The sequence below is a fragment of the Mycetomoellerius zeteki genome, unplaced genomic scaffold (assembly GCF_001594055.1).
Source record: "Mycetomoellerius zeteki isolate Tzet28-1 unplaced genomic scaffold, Tzet1.0 scaffold41, whole genome shotgun sequence".
NCBI lineage: Eukaryota > Metazoa > Arthropoda > Insecta > Hymenoptera > Formicidae > Mycetomoellerius > Mycetomoellerius zeteki.
The window spans coordinates 1304500-1317549 of NW_017257403.1; the positions used below are offsets into that span (position 1 = coordinate 1304500).

The 13050-nt window shown below is 37.5% G+C and overlaps 1 pseudogene; it reads right to left on the reverse strand.

The window, feature by feature from the left end:
• Positions 1–3771: 3771 nt before the first annotated feature.
• LOC108726324 (uncharacterized) overlaps positions 3772–13050 on the reverse strand; it is a 60573-nt pseudogene continuing 51294 nt past the window's right edge.

The following is a 13050-nucleotide window of genomic DNA, read 5'->3' on the forward strand; positions in this document are numbered from 1 at the left end:
CGTCTGTCATGGTTTAACCCATAATACGTTACACCGAATACGGTGTTTTTCAAATATTTCCATATATTTTTGTAATATCATACATTAAATAAAACGCGTCCGTAAATGTTATCGCACTTCCAAGTTGATTTCAATGTAAATCTATAAAAAATATATCCCGTATACTGAATATATACCGTAATAAATTTTATATTGTTGAAAATTTACGGTTGGATTTTCTTTGACCGCGGTTGCAAATTTTTTAACAATAGCAAAGGCTCGATTTTCATTTAATAAAGCAATTGACAACGCTATTTCTCGAAAATAATATGATGATAAAATTGTTATAGCTTTTGAAATTCTCTTCTTCAAAATCATATAATTTGAAAAATTTCTAAATAAACATGTTTATGAATCTGAAAAGATGAAGATTGTTATAAATAGTTACCTATAAATGACGATTTCAATTGGAGTCAATTAGAGAGTTCTTAGTTAATTTCAATTTAATAATTCCGATATTAAATCGAAATTCTGTCAATTAAATATCCTTTTCTTCATGATAAATTCTGCGAGAAATTTACTCAGTCGCGCGTGATACTTGAGATTTCACGAAAGTACAGAAATATTCTCGAGAACGTCGATACGCGGGATTGCAAATTGAAAGCTGAGTTAGAGCTGAGCATGATAGTCCATCCGAGAGTTCAGTATACCATAATTAATCCTGGCAATCCGCCAGAACATCCTGGTCACAAAGGAGATACTCGTTTCTGTACGCCAGACGATGAGGGAGCAGAAGGAAAAAAAGGAGAAAAAAAGAGAGAAGAGAGAGACAGAAATAAATAGATATATAGATAGATAGGTAGATAGATAGATGAGTAGTTAGACAAATAGACAAGAAAGGTAATGGCGTTTATTTAATATTTTAGAGCAAACCCTCTAAGAACATAGAAAAAAATAACAAAGAACGAAAGCAAAGAAAATAAAATTTGGAATAATATAAACTATAATATGAAATATAAATACAACGTTAAATTATCATAATGTTAAATTATACCAAATTTAAGTAATTTTTAATCATTTCTGTGTACATATATGTATATAGTTCACCAATGTTCAACATGAGATTAATTTAATTAAAGTAACGGAATTGAATAATTTAACTTAGAAAATTTATTGAATTTGACTCAAGTTTAGTTTATTATTTACTAAGTGCATATGTTAATATGGGCCGGTATTCATTCTTATTTTAAGACCGTCTTAAGTAATGTCTTGAGATACTAATACGGCTTCCTGATGTATTCATCTTAAAACTATACTTAAGACGATCTTGAATATAAGAACCGACTATAAATACCAGCCATGGACGTTGTTTACTTTGAAAGTACAAAAATGAATTTATATTTTGATGCATACGGAGGTTGAAATTAACAAAATGTTACTTAACTCAAGGGATTGGATTACCATTGCTCTTTTAGTATCCAATAGTGTTGAAATTATAAAAGTAAAAAAAAATAAAAGAAAATAGAAGATAACATTGTAAGTAGATAAATGTGAAAAATTGAAGAGAGAAAGAGAGAGACAAAGCTGTGGAGCAGCTCCCGAAATATGCGCGCAGAAAATCGCGCGTTCATCGAAGTCCGAGAACAATGGACAGCTGCAACCGCGATTTCCCTCGTCAGGGAAACGAGCTAACGAGCTGTCAAACGTCACCGAGTTGAAACTGTTGGAAGAGCCCCGGGCGCGTTGTTGAATCTCGATGGCGCGGCGACGGACGCATCTTCGATCGGCTACCTCGCGAACCGAGCCTTCCGGAGCAGGACGTGTCCCCGTCTTCCGCTAACTGCGCGACGGAGATTGGCAATTACGTCCACCGAGATCGATTTGATATTGAAAACTGGAAACGTTTCAAATAGCAATCGGGGGGGGAGGGGGAATCTCGAGTACCACGGAACAAAACGTTCGATCTCGATTGGGATTCTCCTTATTTATTTTATAAACATCGTTGTAACGTAACGCTCACGTCAACGTGACAATTTTAATTAATGAGTCGTATTGTTCACTAATTATTCTCTGTTCTACTCGTCGTTTTTTTAATGAGAGAATAAATCGACTTATAACGGTAGTGGTACGCGAAAATTGCAATCGAACTTCAGACGCGTTGCCTTTGCGACGTAAATGATTTATGAAAGCGAGGGGAAACAAGGGTCGTCGAAGAGAGCCATTCCATAAAATACGGATAACTGCGTGTCGAACAACGGTGAGAGGTACCGAAGTAAGGGAGGAGAAGAGAGCGGAAGGAACGCCTTTCAATCTCTCTGTATGAGACGATTTGTTCGATGGTAGAAAAAAAATGTTTTGCGGGGCCATTTAATCGCAAGGTCCGAGTGCCGCCTGCGAAAAGCCCGAATCAACAATTCTCTGAAAAAAAAGATGGGTAAACCTCACCGAAATTCGATCATCGCACCCGTTGATCTTGCAGGTGATCCCGACGAAGAGTGAAGCTGCAGAAGCTACATCCGGCGGCTGCATCTCTCGGCGAGATAGTGAGAGCAAATGAGAGAAAAAGAGAAAGAGAGAGAAGAAAATAACCGGTAGAAATTTGTAGTACGTGCAACGTGACGACCTAATTGGTATAATAATAAAAATGGCGCGTTTCGGCGTTGCTGTGAATTCTCGTTTATATGCAAATGCATCCCGGTTGCAACGCTTCAATGGCTATATCCGAACCTCCACAAAAAGCCGATCTGCTTCTTCCGTTGGCGTTAAAACGATCTAAATCGATCTAATCGAGTCTCGTCTGAAAATCTATGCTCGTTGCGCGCCGGCTCGTCGTCGCGTTATCCGCATAATTATTTCAAAGGCTGTTCGAAAGAGAGAGAAAGAGCGAAAGAGAGAGAGAAAGAGACAGAGAGACTTTATTCCAAATCGTTCAAAATCCAGCTCACAACTGTTTCCCCAGTTTGCGCATAAACAAAATAAAATTATGTATTGTGAAATTTTAACATTGAATATTTTATTACAGAATATTATATACTGTAATGAAATCACATCAATTCTGTATATATAATGATGATTATTGGTGAAACAAGCAGTGATACGAAAAATGTAAAATTTAAATATTCATTAAAATACGTAGGATATATTAACTCCTTAATTAACTTAAACCGTTGATATTTTTATAATTGGTAGACTTGACGCGAGACATTACTCTTGATATTGTACTTGATATTTTTACATGACAAAACATTATCACGTGTTACTTTATTCTAATTTCTTTTTCACGAAATATTCTCTAGATTTTTCTAGCTCCTTAATTAACTTAATCGTTGATGTTTTTATATAATAAAACGTTGCCTCGCGTTACTTTATTCCAATTTCTTTCTCTCAAAATAACTTTCAGATTATAACACTTTAATTATACATATAATAGCTCTTTAATTAGCTCGTTGATATTTTTATGTGATAAAACGTAACAACGAGTTATTTTATTCTAGTTTCTTATCTCGTTTCTTTGTCTCGGAATATCCTTAGATTCTATATCTTACATTACTCATCGTATTCATATATTATTTTTCCTATTTAAAAGCACTTGAATAACGTTTTCAAGAATCGGACATATTCCTCTCGAGATACTCCGTGCAGACGGAGCGATATAGCGCTTCCGAGAGATTTATGAGGGACGTCTTTTACACCCTTCCTCTTTTCTGCTTCAGAAAAGAAAACCAGTTCATCAGAATTCATTGCAATCGGTATAATCGAAATCTGTTTTTGTTCTTCCTCGATTGTGCCGCGATAATGGACAATGACATTGTTAGGGGATGCAAGAAAGGTACGAAGAATGGGGAGGAAAAATGGAAGAAGCCGCGTCGGCGAAGAGGGTGACTGTCGTCGTCACAGGAAGCGACTACCATGAACGGGAGAATAACGGCGAGTTTAATATGGCGCCGCGGGGCTCGTTTAATCATTTAATCGAGTCCCCGGCATGCCACGGTTTTCCACCGTCGTCGTTTGCACCTCACCTCGTCCCATTCTCGTCTCGACGAATACCTTTGGAAAGGCCGATTACTTAAGGACGATTTCGCTCATGTTGCCTTCCTTCTCTTCTTCCTCCGTTTCATCTCCTCTTCGTGCGTTCGAGACTTTTCCCCGTCGTGATCTGGCCTTTATCTCAGCCCTGCAATATCCGGTCGGACTGGTAGCGAAGCTCATCAAGTCCGGATCGGTATCCGTGAGGCCTGAATCCGCTGAACGTGCAGATGGCCCCGTTGATCCTGGACAGCAATATTCAAATACAAAGGGTAGCTGAGCCTCTTCGAGTGCAGAGTACACACTCGTCGGATCTGCAGTCGTAGTAACGAGAATATCGATGTAATGAAAGAATCTAAATGCCTAAAGATGTCTTTCGAGCCGTAAAGTCGAGCAATGGACCCATATAAGTAACGTGCAAAATTGCGCTTAATTTCCTATACTTTTGTTATTTCCAATAAAACAGAAGATTTATTTAATACATCGCGTAATTAGGCTTTTCTCAAACGACACGTGTGAATGCAAATTCTATCAAAAAGAGAATGATTTTATATTTACATGAAAAGGACGATTTTGCTGAAATATCTAAAAATTTAGATACTAAAATAATATTGTTGGCCCATCGAAATAATTAAATCGTAAATTATGTAGGAAACATGATGAGCAACGCTGCAAAAAGTTTTGACATTTTAGCAATCAGTTCGAGCGTCCTACATAATTGTTTTGATGGTCCCACAAAATTATTTTCAGATCTGTATCTATAAACTTTTAGCAAAATCGTTCTTTCCGTGTATTTATTGTGATTTAATTCGTATAAAAATAAGGAGACTGCTATTTTTCGCGCAGCTTTGGAAAATATTTTCACATTTTTTACAGCTCGATATGATTTTAAAATAAGCAATTTAGAATTTTATTGAAATTGTCACGCATATCCTCGGATTTTTTAACGTATCGAATTGTTAGGACAAAACGTTCCAGCCATGAGACACATGTTCGATCGCATGTGAAAAAAAGCGACGGTATCACGTGAAAAAATAATGACAGCATAGTTCACGAGAATGACGAACTTGTCAACAAACGCGATGTCTAACCAGGAAGCAGTTTCACCTTTACATTCTCATTTCCCTCCGGTGCCACCGCGTCCCTTGGCATCGGTTCCGCTCGGCAGTGCGACAGATTACGCGAGAAGAGATAAAATGGCGAGAATGGAGAACGCTCGAGGGGCGTAATAATTCGGTGCTAAATGCGGAGAAAACCCGGCCATGCTCTGACGGTTAGGCAGTGCGGAATACAGTCTGTCCGTAATGCAGCTCAGTGCGCGGATAGGTTGGGCTTCTCTTAGAAAATAATGAAAGCGAAACCCCTGCGGGAAATATTTTGCCCAGAAATCACGAGGAACTAAGTATGCGTGGCTCGTCTTCGGTAATAATAGAAAAAAAAATTAAGTGTCGTGAATGAAAATATTTTTGACATATACTTACGTTTAAAAATCAAGTGAGGAAAATGAGAGAAATAATGAATGCAACCGCGACAAGAACACATTTTATTTTCTCTATTTTATTCCGTCGTAATTGTTTTGACTTATTAATCGCAATTAATATTACCGGAAGGAAGGAAAGCTTTCCTTGACAAGTAGAGTCGGAGGAAGAGCCGAGGCGAAACAATAGGAGGTAAACGAGCTCTAAAAAATGTGCAAAAGTAGAAGTAGTTGAGGATGTTTAATGGAGCGTCTCGGTAAAGAAACGAGCCGCTGCCGACGCGCGAGTGCACTTGAGTCTTTCTTACTGTAAGATCGGACAGTTTTTTGTTCGAAAGATCCTGCGACTTACAATTTGTCGAAGAGATTGAAGACTGAAATGTAAGAAGCGAGATATATCTGTATCTGTATATCTGCGATGTGTTGTTTAATTTCTTGTCATATAATCATGCGCATTTTTTAAAAATCAATTAAAAGAAAAAATTCTATTTTTGGTCGAAGTGGATCTTGGCTTAATAATATTTATATGCAAATTTGCAAATACATTTTTCAGTTCTACAAATTACGCGTCGATTCGGTTTATCGGACTTCAAACGCAATCATCAGAAAATTAAACTGGAAATAACATCGCAAATTACATTGAGCGTCAATTTTAATAATGATGCTATTAAACATCTTAAAGCACTGAAAAAGTTTATTGCAAAAAGTCTCACCTCAGCCAAGGTTTTAATCTGGATAGATAAATGTATTTGCAAATTTGCATGTAAATATTATTATAAGCATCAAGAGCTTCGACTAAAAATAGGATTCTTTCTCTTAATTGATTTATCGGTTTAATTTCCACACTTTTAAGCAATTTTTATATCCGTTAAAAGTTCCGGAATGTCAAAAATATTTTCAAGCATAAATCTTAAGAGCAATTGATAATATAAAAATTCATGAAAATTATAACAATATTACTTTAAGGTTTCTGATAACTAATGTTCGGTTGGTCAAGGAATCAGAAATTGGAGTGTCTCTGAACGATCATTTCGCCGCGTTCATATTTCTTCACATCGACAGCAATTTCCAGGGTACTTTCTTATATTGCTGAAGGTTCGTGCGCTTCTTCTGTCCGAGATCAAAGGACACGAATATATGGTAGCGTCGGATATGAGAATTTGCGCGCGGGCGCCCGTTTTCGATAGGGAATTTGCGATAGGTCTATTCCGTTACAAATCTTTCGCCGCCAATAAAGGTCTTTATTCGAAAAAGCTTCCGTGGGGGATTACGAGGACGTGGTTTCTCTATTGGCTTTCCCGGGACGAGGAAGCTCGGACGGGAATCTCCCGTTTTCCAAGCGTTTAATTGGGATTTTATACGACGAATTAGACTAAAAGGCTATTCGCGTAGGTTCGTTTAACGAGTATGGAAGAAAACCTTGGACGTCGGGAACTCGCGCTGTCCGTCCCGCGGACATCTCGCGCATGACGGATATTTAAGCTCGCTGACTTTCCAGCACTTTGCTCTCGCATAACACCTACAGGCAAGACCGCTTGAAAAAACACCTGCGAAATCGTCTGGTTACTTTGCGCTCTCAGTTAAGGGGGAATGACGGTCTGTAAAAATCTTTTCCAACTATGTAATGGGCCTACGGCTGTTAAATCTTTCTGCTAAAACTTTTGCTGCAGAAAATTTTTGTTATTTGAGATGTTTTAGATGCAAATACAGACAATTACTTTTATTATTATTTATTTTTATTATTTATTGTAAGATAAAAATATAACAGATCAAGAATGAAGAGCTTGAAACTGCGGATAGTGTTTCAATGAAGAATTAAACCTCTTCATCAGTTAAATCGCGAATCACTCCGGGTTTTGTCATTAGAAATCTACGCATTACGCAATGCGTTTACATAAAAAAACCAATATATTAATAATTAAGGCATATTTTATTGCTACAAATGAACTGATAACTATTCGTTTAGAGAAATACATTTAGTACATCTATTTGTTGCATACGTAAAGCAAGCGGTAAAACAAATTATTCGCAGATTGTCCGCAAAATTATTTTAAAGGTCCGTAACTGTAAAAAGACGATGGCGTTTGATACGTCACAATTGGTGTCCGATATCTCGTTACGATGGATTTACGACGGCGGGCAATACATGCCGACCGATTTTCTTGTCTATCCGCTGGCAGTCGATGAAAAAGGAAAGACCGTCCGGGTGGACGAACAGACGGGGGTGCAGGATGAGAGGAGACGCACGATGGGTGGGATAGGGAGGATAGGGCGGAAGGCACGCTTCGTCGATTCCAAACCCCTTTCCTCTCCCCCCTCGGATTCTTCCCACGTCCATTTCCCTTTGTCGTCGCGTTTTCCTGCGGTTGCTGGCACTATGGCCGCTCCGCATCGTGCCGCCCTTCTCCCTCCTATCGATCGCGAAACGCGAAATGGGGATTCCCTTAATTTAGATCCCGTTTTGATGGAACACTCGCCCGATAATGGATTCGGGATGCTTTGACGTTTGGACGTTTCCCGTACAGAGTACTCTGATTTAGTGTGGATTTGACTCGCGGAAGAACAAAGGCGCTCATAAAGAAGACCCGATGCCCCCGATGTTGGGATTGGCGAGAGATAAAAAAGCCGTAAATGTTTCTATATATCGAAGGGGATAACGCTAATAATCGTTAAGACAAAGAGCACCGTGGAAGTTTCTTTCGATCTATGCCGATAATAATCCGAGGAAACGATTTTACGTCTTGAAGAAAAGAAAGTATAACCGTGAGAGAACGTTAGCTAATGGAGCTGCAGGTTTTTTCGATAATCACAGAAAGAGTGAGAGAGAAATAAATTATAATTAGATATAAATAAAATTAGATTATTGCTGAATATCGCAACATGCGATAAATTCAGTGCAACGTCAGTTTCAATTAATTTTCCTCGTTTTTTTTTTCATTGTTTTGCTAATGTATCTACACCGCATATTTCTCAGATCAGTACGCAGCACATTTTCGTATTTTTCATAAGTTAAGCTCAATTTACGGTTACACAGGTGCGGTTGATATTTACATTGTTTCAAAATGCAAACAAATTATCAATGCAGAACAAGAATTGCTATATTTGAACAATTACCACCACTGTTTGCTGAAAACCGACAATATTTTCGAATAGCTCGCGCGCATTTCGCGCCAACACGTGCAGGAATGTAAAGCCTTTATTTAGCAGATTTAGCTGTACGATTATTACGAGACACGTGCTTAAAACGTCGAGAATGCTTGCTTCTTTTTCGTTAAGCAGATGATGGCGAATATCGATAGGATCTTCTATAGAACCGTACGAATTTTTTGTATCAATTTTCTAGTTTCATTCAGTATTTGAGTGCATTGTGCTTGGCGAACAATAACTCATCTCGATATTGCTAGGCTCTCACATCCGATATTCCCTGTGCATATCGATACCGCTTACTCTTTCCTCTCGTCCCTTTCCGCGTCCATCTTTCTCTATCTAGTTCTCACTATGCAAATTCTTCACTTTCTCTTTCTCTCTCTTTCCCATCTCTCTCTTCTGCCTTTTCTATCAATAAAGTGCATGCCCGTTTACGATTTTACGAGGCGAGAAACTTCGTCTATTAACCCGTGACTTATTAGTCATCGGCTGCGATGCACACGAGCTGCAAACGATCACGTCGATGACATATTTGGCCGATGAATATAACATATTCATTGAAATGCTAACGAGGCAATGAGTACGACGCGGCTACCGCCAGATAAAGTAGGCGAGATTTTGTTGAAATGCGGTATCGGGAGCGGAGGGCTCCCTTTGTGGCTAAAAGTGTTTCATTCAACGTATTTTGCATATATGCATAACTGTAACTACTTTATAGTTTCGAAACAGATTATTCGTGTTTGACCTCGGAAAATCGCCCGAGTTTCGATCCCGCTCGTTATCGTGTATTCACTTTACCTTAGTTTTACACAAACGATTTATAAAGTTATTAAAACACGAATTTTTTTGTACGTCGTGTAAAATTGTCATATAAAAATGCATCCCTCTCTCCTTCTCTTTTCTTGCAGCGATCGATAAATCGAGAGTCATCGTATATATTACATTCGAATTAGATTACATTTTTCCGCTCTCTTCTAAATCGTGGGATCGAATAAATTTTCAATTCGCTCCTAAAATTCATGAAGACATTTTGCCCGCAACTTAGCACCTGCTCACGCATTCTCTTGGCTTCTGCTGCGCTCCGCATCTGTCACAATCCCGACGATCTCTCAATGCCCGGAGCCCGGTTGTCCGATACTTTCTCGCAAAATAATCTTTCGTGATGGACCTAGACGGCCTTGCCAGGTGTTCCCATGCAGGAGGCATCGAGTTTAGACAAGCTTTATTCAAGTCTTCAAACTAGTTTGTATGCGTGAAAGAAGATCATTTCTAAAAGATTCTTTATACGACAAAGTTGCTCAAGAATGAGAGAAATTACACGCAAATATAAAAATTCTTAACCAGAATCGCAATAAAGTAGTTCAGTAGAGAAGATATAAATAATTGAGTCATTTCTCGCGGCCTCCTTTTCTCATGGATTAAGTTCAGAACTCTTCCTGTCGGAGTTAAGAATAATCTCTCGCGTGGAGTCTTATTATGCGCTCTAGAGGCTTCCTGCTCTCGTTTACGTTTGCGGGGCACGTGGACTTCTCGCTTGTGGGATTGTCTTCGCCCAACAGAATGGCGAGCACGAAGGAGCTAGATAATGAAGGATGGAGCGGCTGGCCGGTCGGCACGGCCAGTGTTTGAGAAGCACTAGTCCGGTCCCAGCAGAGTGGTCGGTCTTCTACAAGGCTATCCGGTGGACCCGGAGACAGAACGGGCCACTTCCCGTGGGAGCCTGTTCCATCTATCGCTACCTGGCCGAGTGCCTGAGCGCGTGAGTGAGAAACCAGGTTATATGCAGATACGTACTCCCTCACCATCTCAAGCATTCCCACCCTTCCTTGCGATCCCGCCATCCCCTTCTGCCTACTTTCCTCCGGATTGTCATCCGCGAGGATCTCGCAACGGTACCCCATGGTACGTGCTATGTCGAGAAAAGGAACCTTTCCCCTTTTACCACGTATGTATATACAATATATATATATATATATACACAAGCACATACACATATGTACACAAAGGACTTGTTCTCCACCTCGTACGATCCTCTGGCTTTCATCCTTTTGCGAATCGATATTATACGCGTAGCGCCACGTCTACTTTAAAACCACTCTCGACGTTTTCTCTTTCTCGCCCGTTCAACGAAACCTTGGAATCGAAGACTCTCGCCGACAATGGCGAAAGGGTAATGTTGCTTCGATATATCATTTGCTTTTATACCAAGCGATACGCGCGTAAATCTTATCCCTAACATATAAAAAGGGACTCTCTTTTTGTTCTTTACTTCAATCTCGCAAAATGTATATAAATTAATTCTTTTAATGATGTAAGTTAAATTAAACGAATATATGATTAACATAAATAAATAAAATACGATTGAGGCTGGTTCCATGATGTCTATAAATAATATCTCCATGTAAATTTCAAATACATTTTTTGCAATTTTTTAAAATTTACATAGAAATATTATTATATTAATAATTATTAATTATTTGGCACCAAAATCCAACCGTGATCGGTTTCTTACTTATCTATGTGTTAATTCTTGTATATTTTATAATTTAAAATTAATTTTTTAAAGATATCGTATGTAGATAATTTTCTGTAGTGACAAACAAGTCTGCTTTTTGTATTGTTTTCTCTCTCTTCGTCTCTTATGAAAGCTTCATGTATTCCTCGTATATATGAGATACCTCATTGATATCTAAGTTTAAATATTTTTAAAAAATATATAATAAATATTTTCAATGGAATTCCAGTCATGCGTAACGTATTATCTCGTTGTAAGTCATCTCAATTACCGTTCCTATTTGTTTCTGGTACACTTTATAGCAATAGCATTGCCTAACCATTTGTGTACATGTTCTTGCACATTTCAGTGTAATTTTATGGGTACACAATAAAATAAAATGGGTATAAAATAAAATAAAATTAATTTCAAAATATATATAAAAGTTTCGATGAATATTCTTTTTAACCGCAATGTGATTCTTGACGGAAAAAGATAGTTGGACATTGAGTTAAGACTTCATGTACTCTTCCGAAAAATGATGAAATTACCTGAGTTATCCTGGATGACAGGGAAGCCATCGCATGTGCAGGGCACGCGCCTACTCGAGTTACGGAATAAATGATGTAAACGTAAGTTTTCAAGATCTAAGGCGAGAGCCAGATGCGTAAAGTTTTTTTTTCCCAGAGGACACGATTGTCTTGCCGGAAGTTTTATGTTGTTTCCGAAAGGATGTTAACGAATCCTTATCGAATTTGTACGATGGGCAAAGGATTCGATGGCAAGAAAAACAGTAAAACACAGAAAACTGTCTCAGGCTGTCGATGTCTCGATGATTTGTCGAGCCTCGCAAAAATTCTTCAGTTAATAACACAACAAAAGCAAAACGAGAGTAATTATTCATCCGTACTGAAGCACACTCGCGATTTTTCTTCGCTGTTTGCGCCGCTATTGTTTCTCTGTAACTGAGACTCGTTGTATGAACTCGGTTGGTGGTCCTCGAGCGCATAATAATCTCCTTTATACGATATATATACCCGAGTGGCTGGTATTTTGCATAAAAATAGGAAAATTGTATACGCGTTGATTCGCGTAGCTTGTGCCAGATCATGCATGATTTAAAGCAATTCGCGTTGTTTGATTTCGTATTAAAAAAAAAAGCAAATACACCAATGGTAAACAATAAATGTAAAATCGATGAATATGTTCACTCACACTATTCGTCAATCTAATATTCTAATAGTTAAGAATGTATAGTCACGTATATGGTCTAAAAAGTAAATTGTGGAAATTTATACTTTCCGCATATGTATAAACATGAATGTTACATACATATGAATCAGTTCAATAAGGTCAATATATTGTACATGTGTATGTGTGTGTGTGTGTGTGTGTGTGTGTGTGTGTAAACATATTATATTTATATATGTATTTAATAATATAGTCTTATAGTTTAAATGAAAATTTTCTCATTTTATTTATTTTTTCAAAACATGTCTTGTACTTTTTATTGAAATAATTTTTGATCCGGATTCTGAATTGCTGTCGAACTTTTTATATTAATTTTAAATATAATATCGAAAAAAAATCTGTAATTTTTTCATAACTTTCATTTTGTTAAAAAATATGTGTAATTGCATGGATTGTGAATTTTATCGAAAAAAATATATTAAATTTTAATAAATCATTTATATTAAATAGTACCAACTAAATATTAACTAAATATAAAGATATATTTATTCATACAAGATCATTGTATTATCTTGTATCATTAATTCAAGACAATCAGAACAATCATTAATTTGATTTAACAGTCATTTTTTTATTGGATCCATATTTACTTATTGTAAATGTTTAATTGGCACTATTTAAATAAAAATTTATTAAAAATTTAGTACATTTTTCACAACTTTAATGGCACGATTCA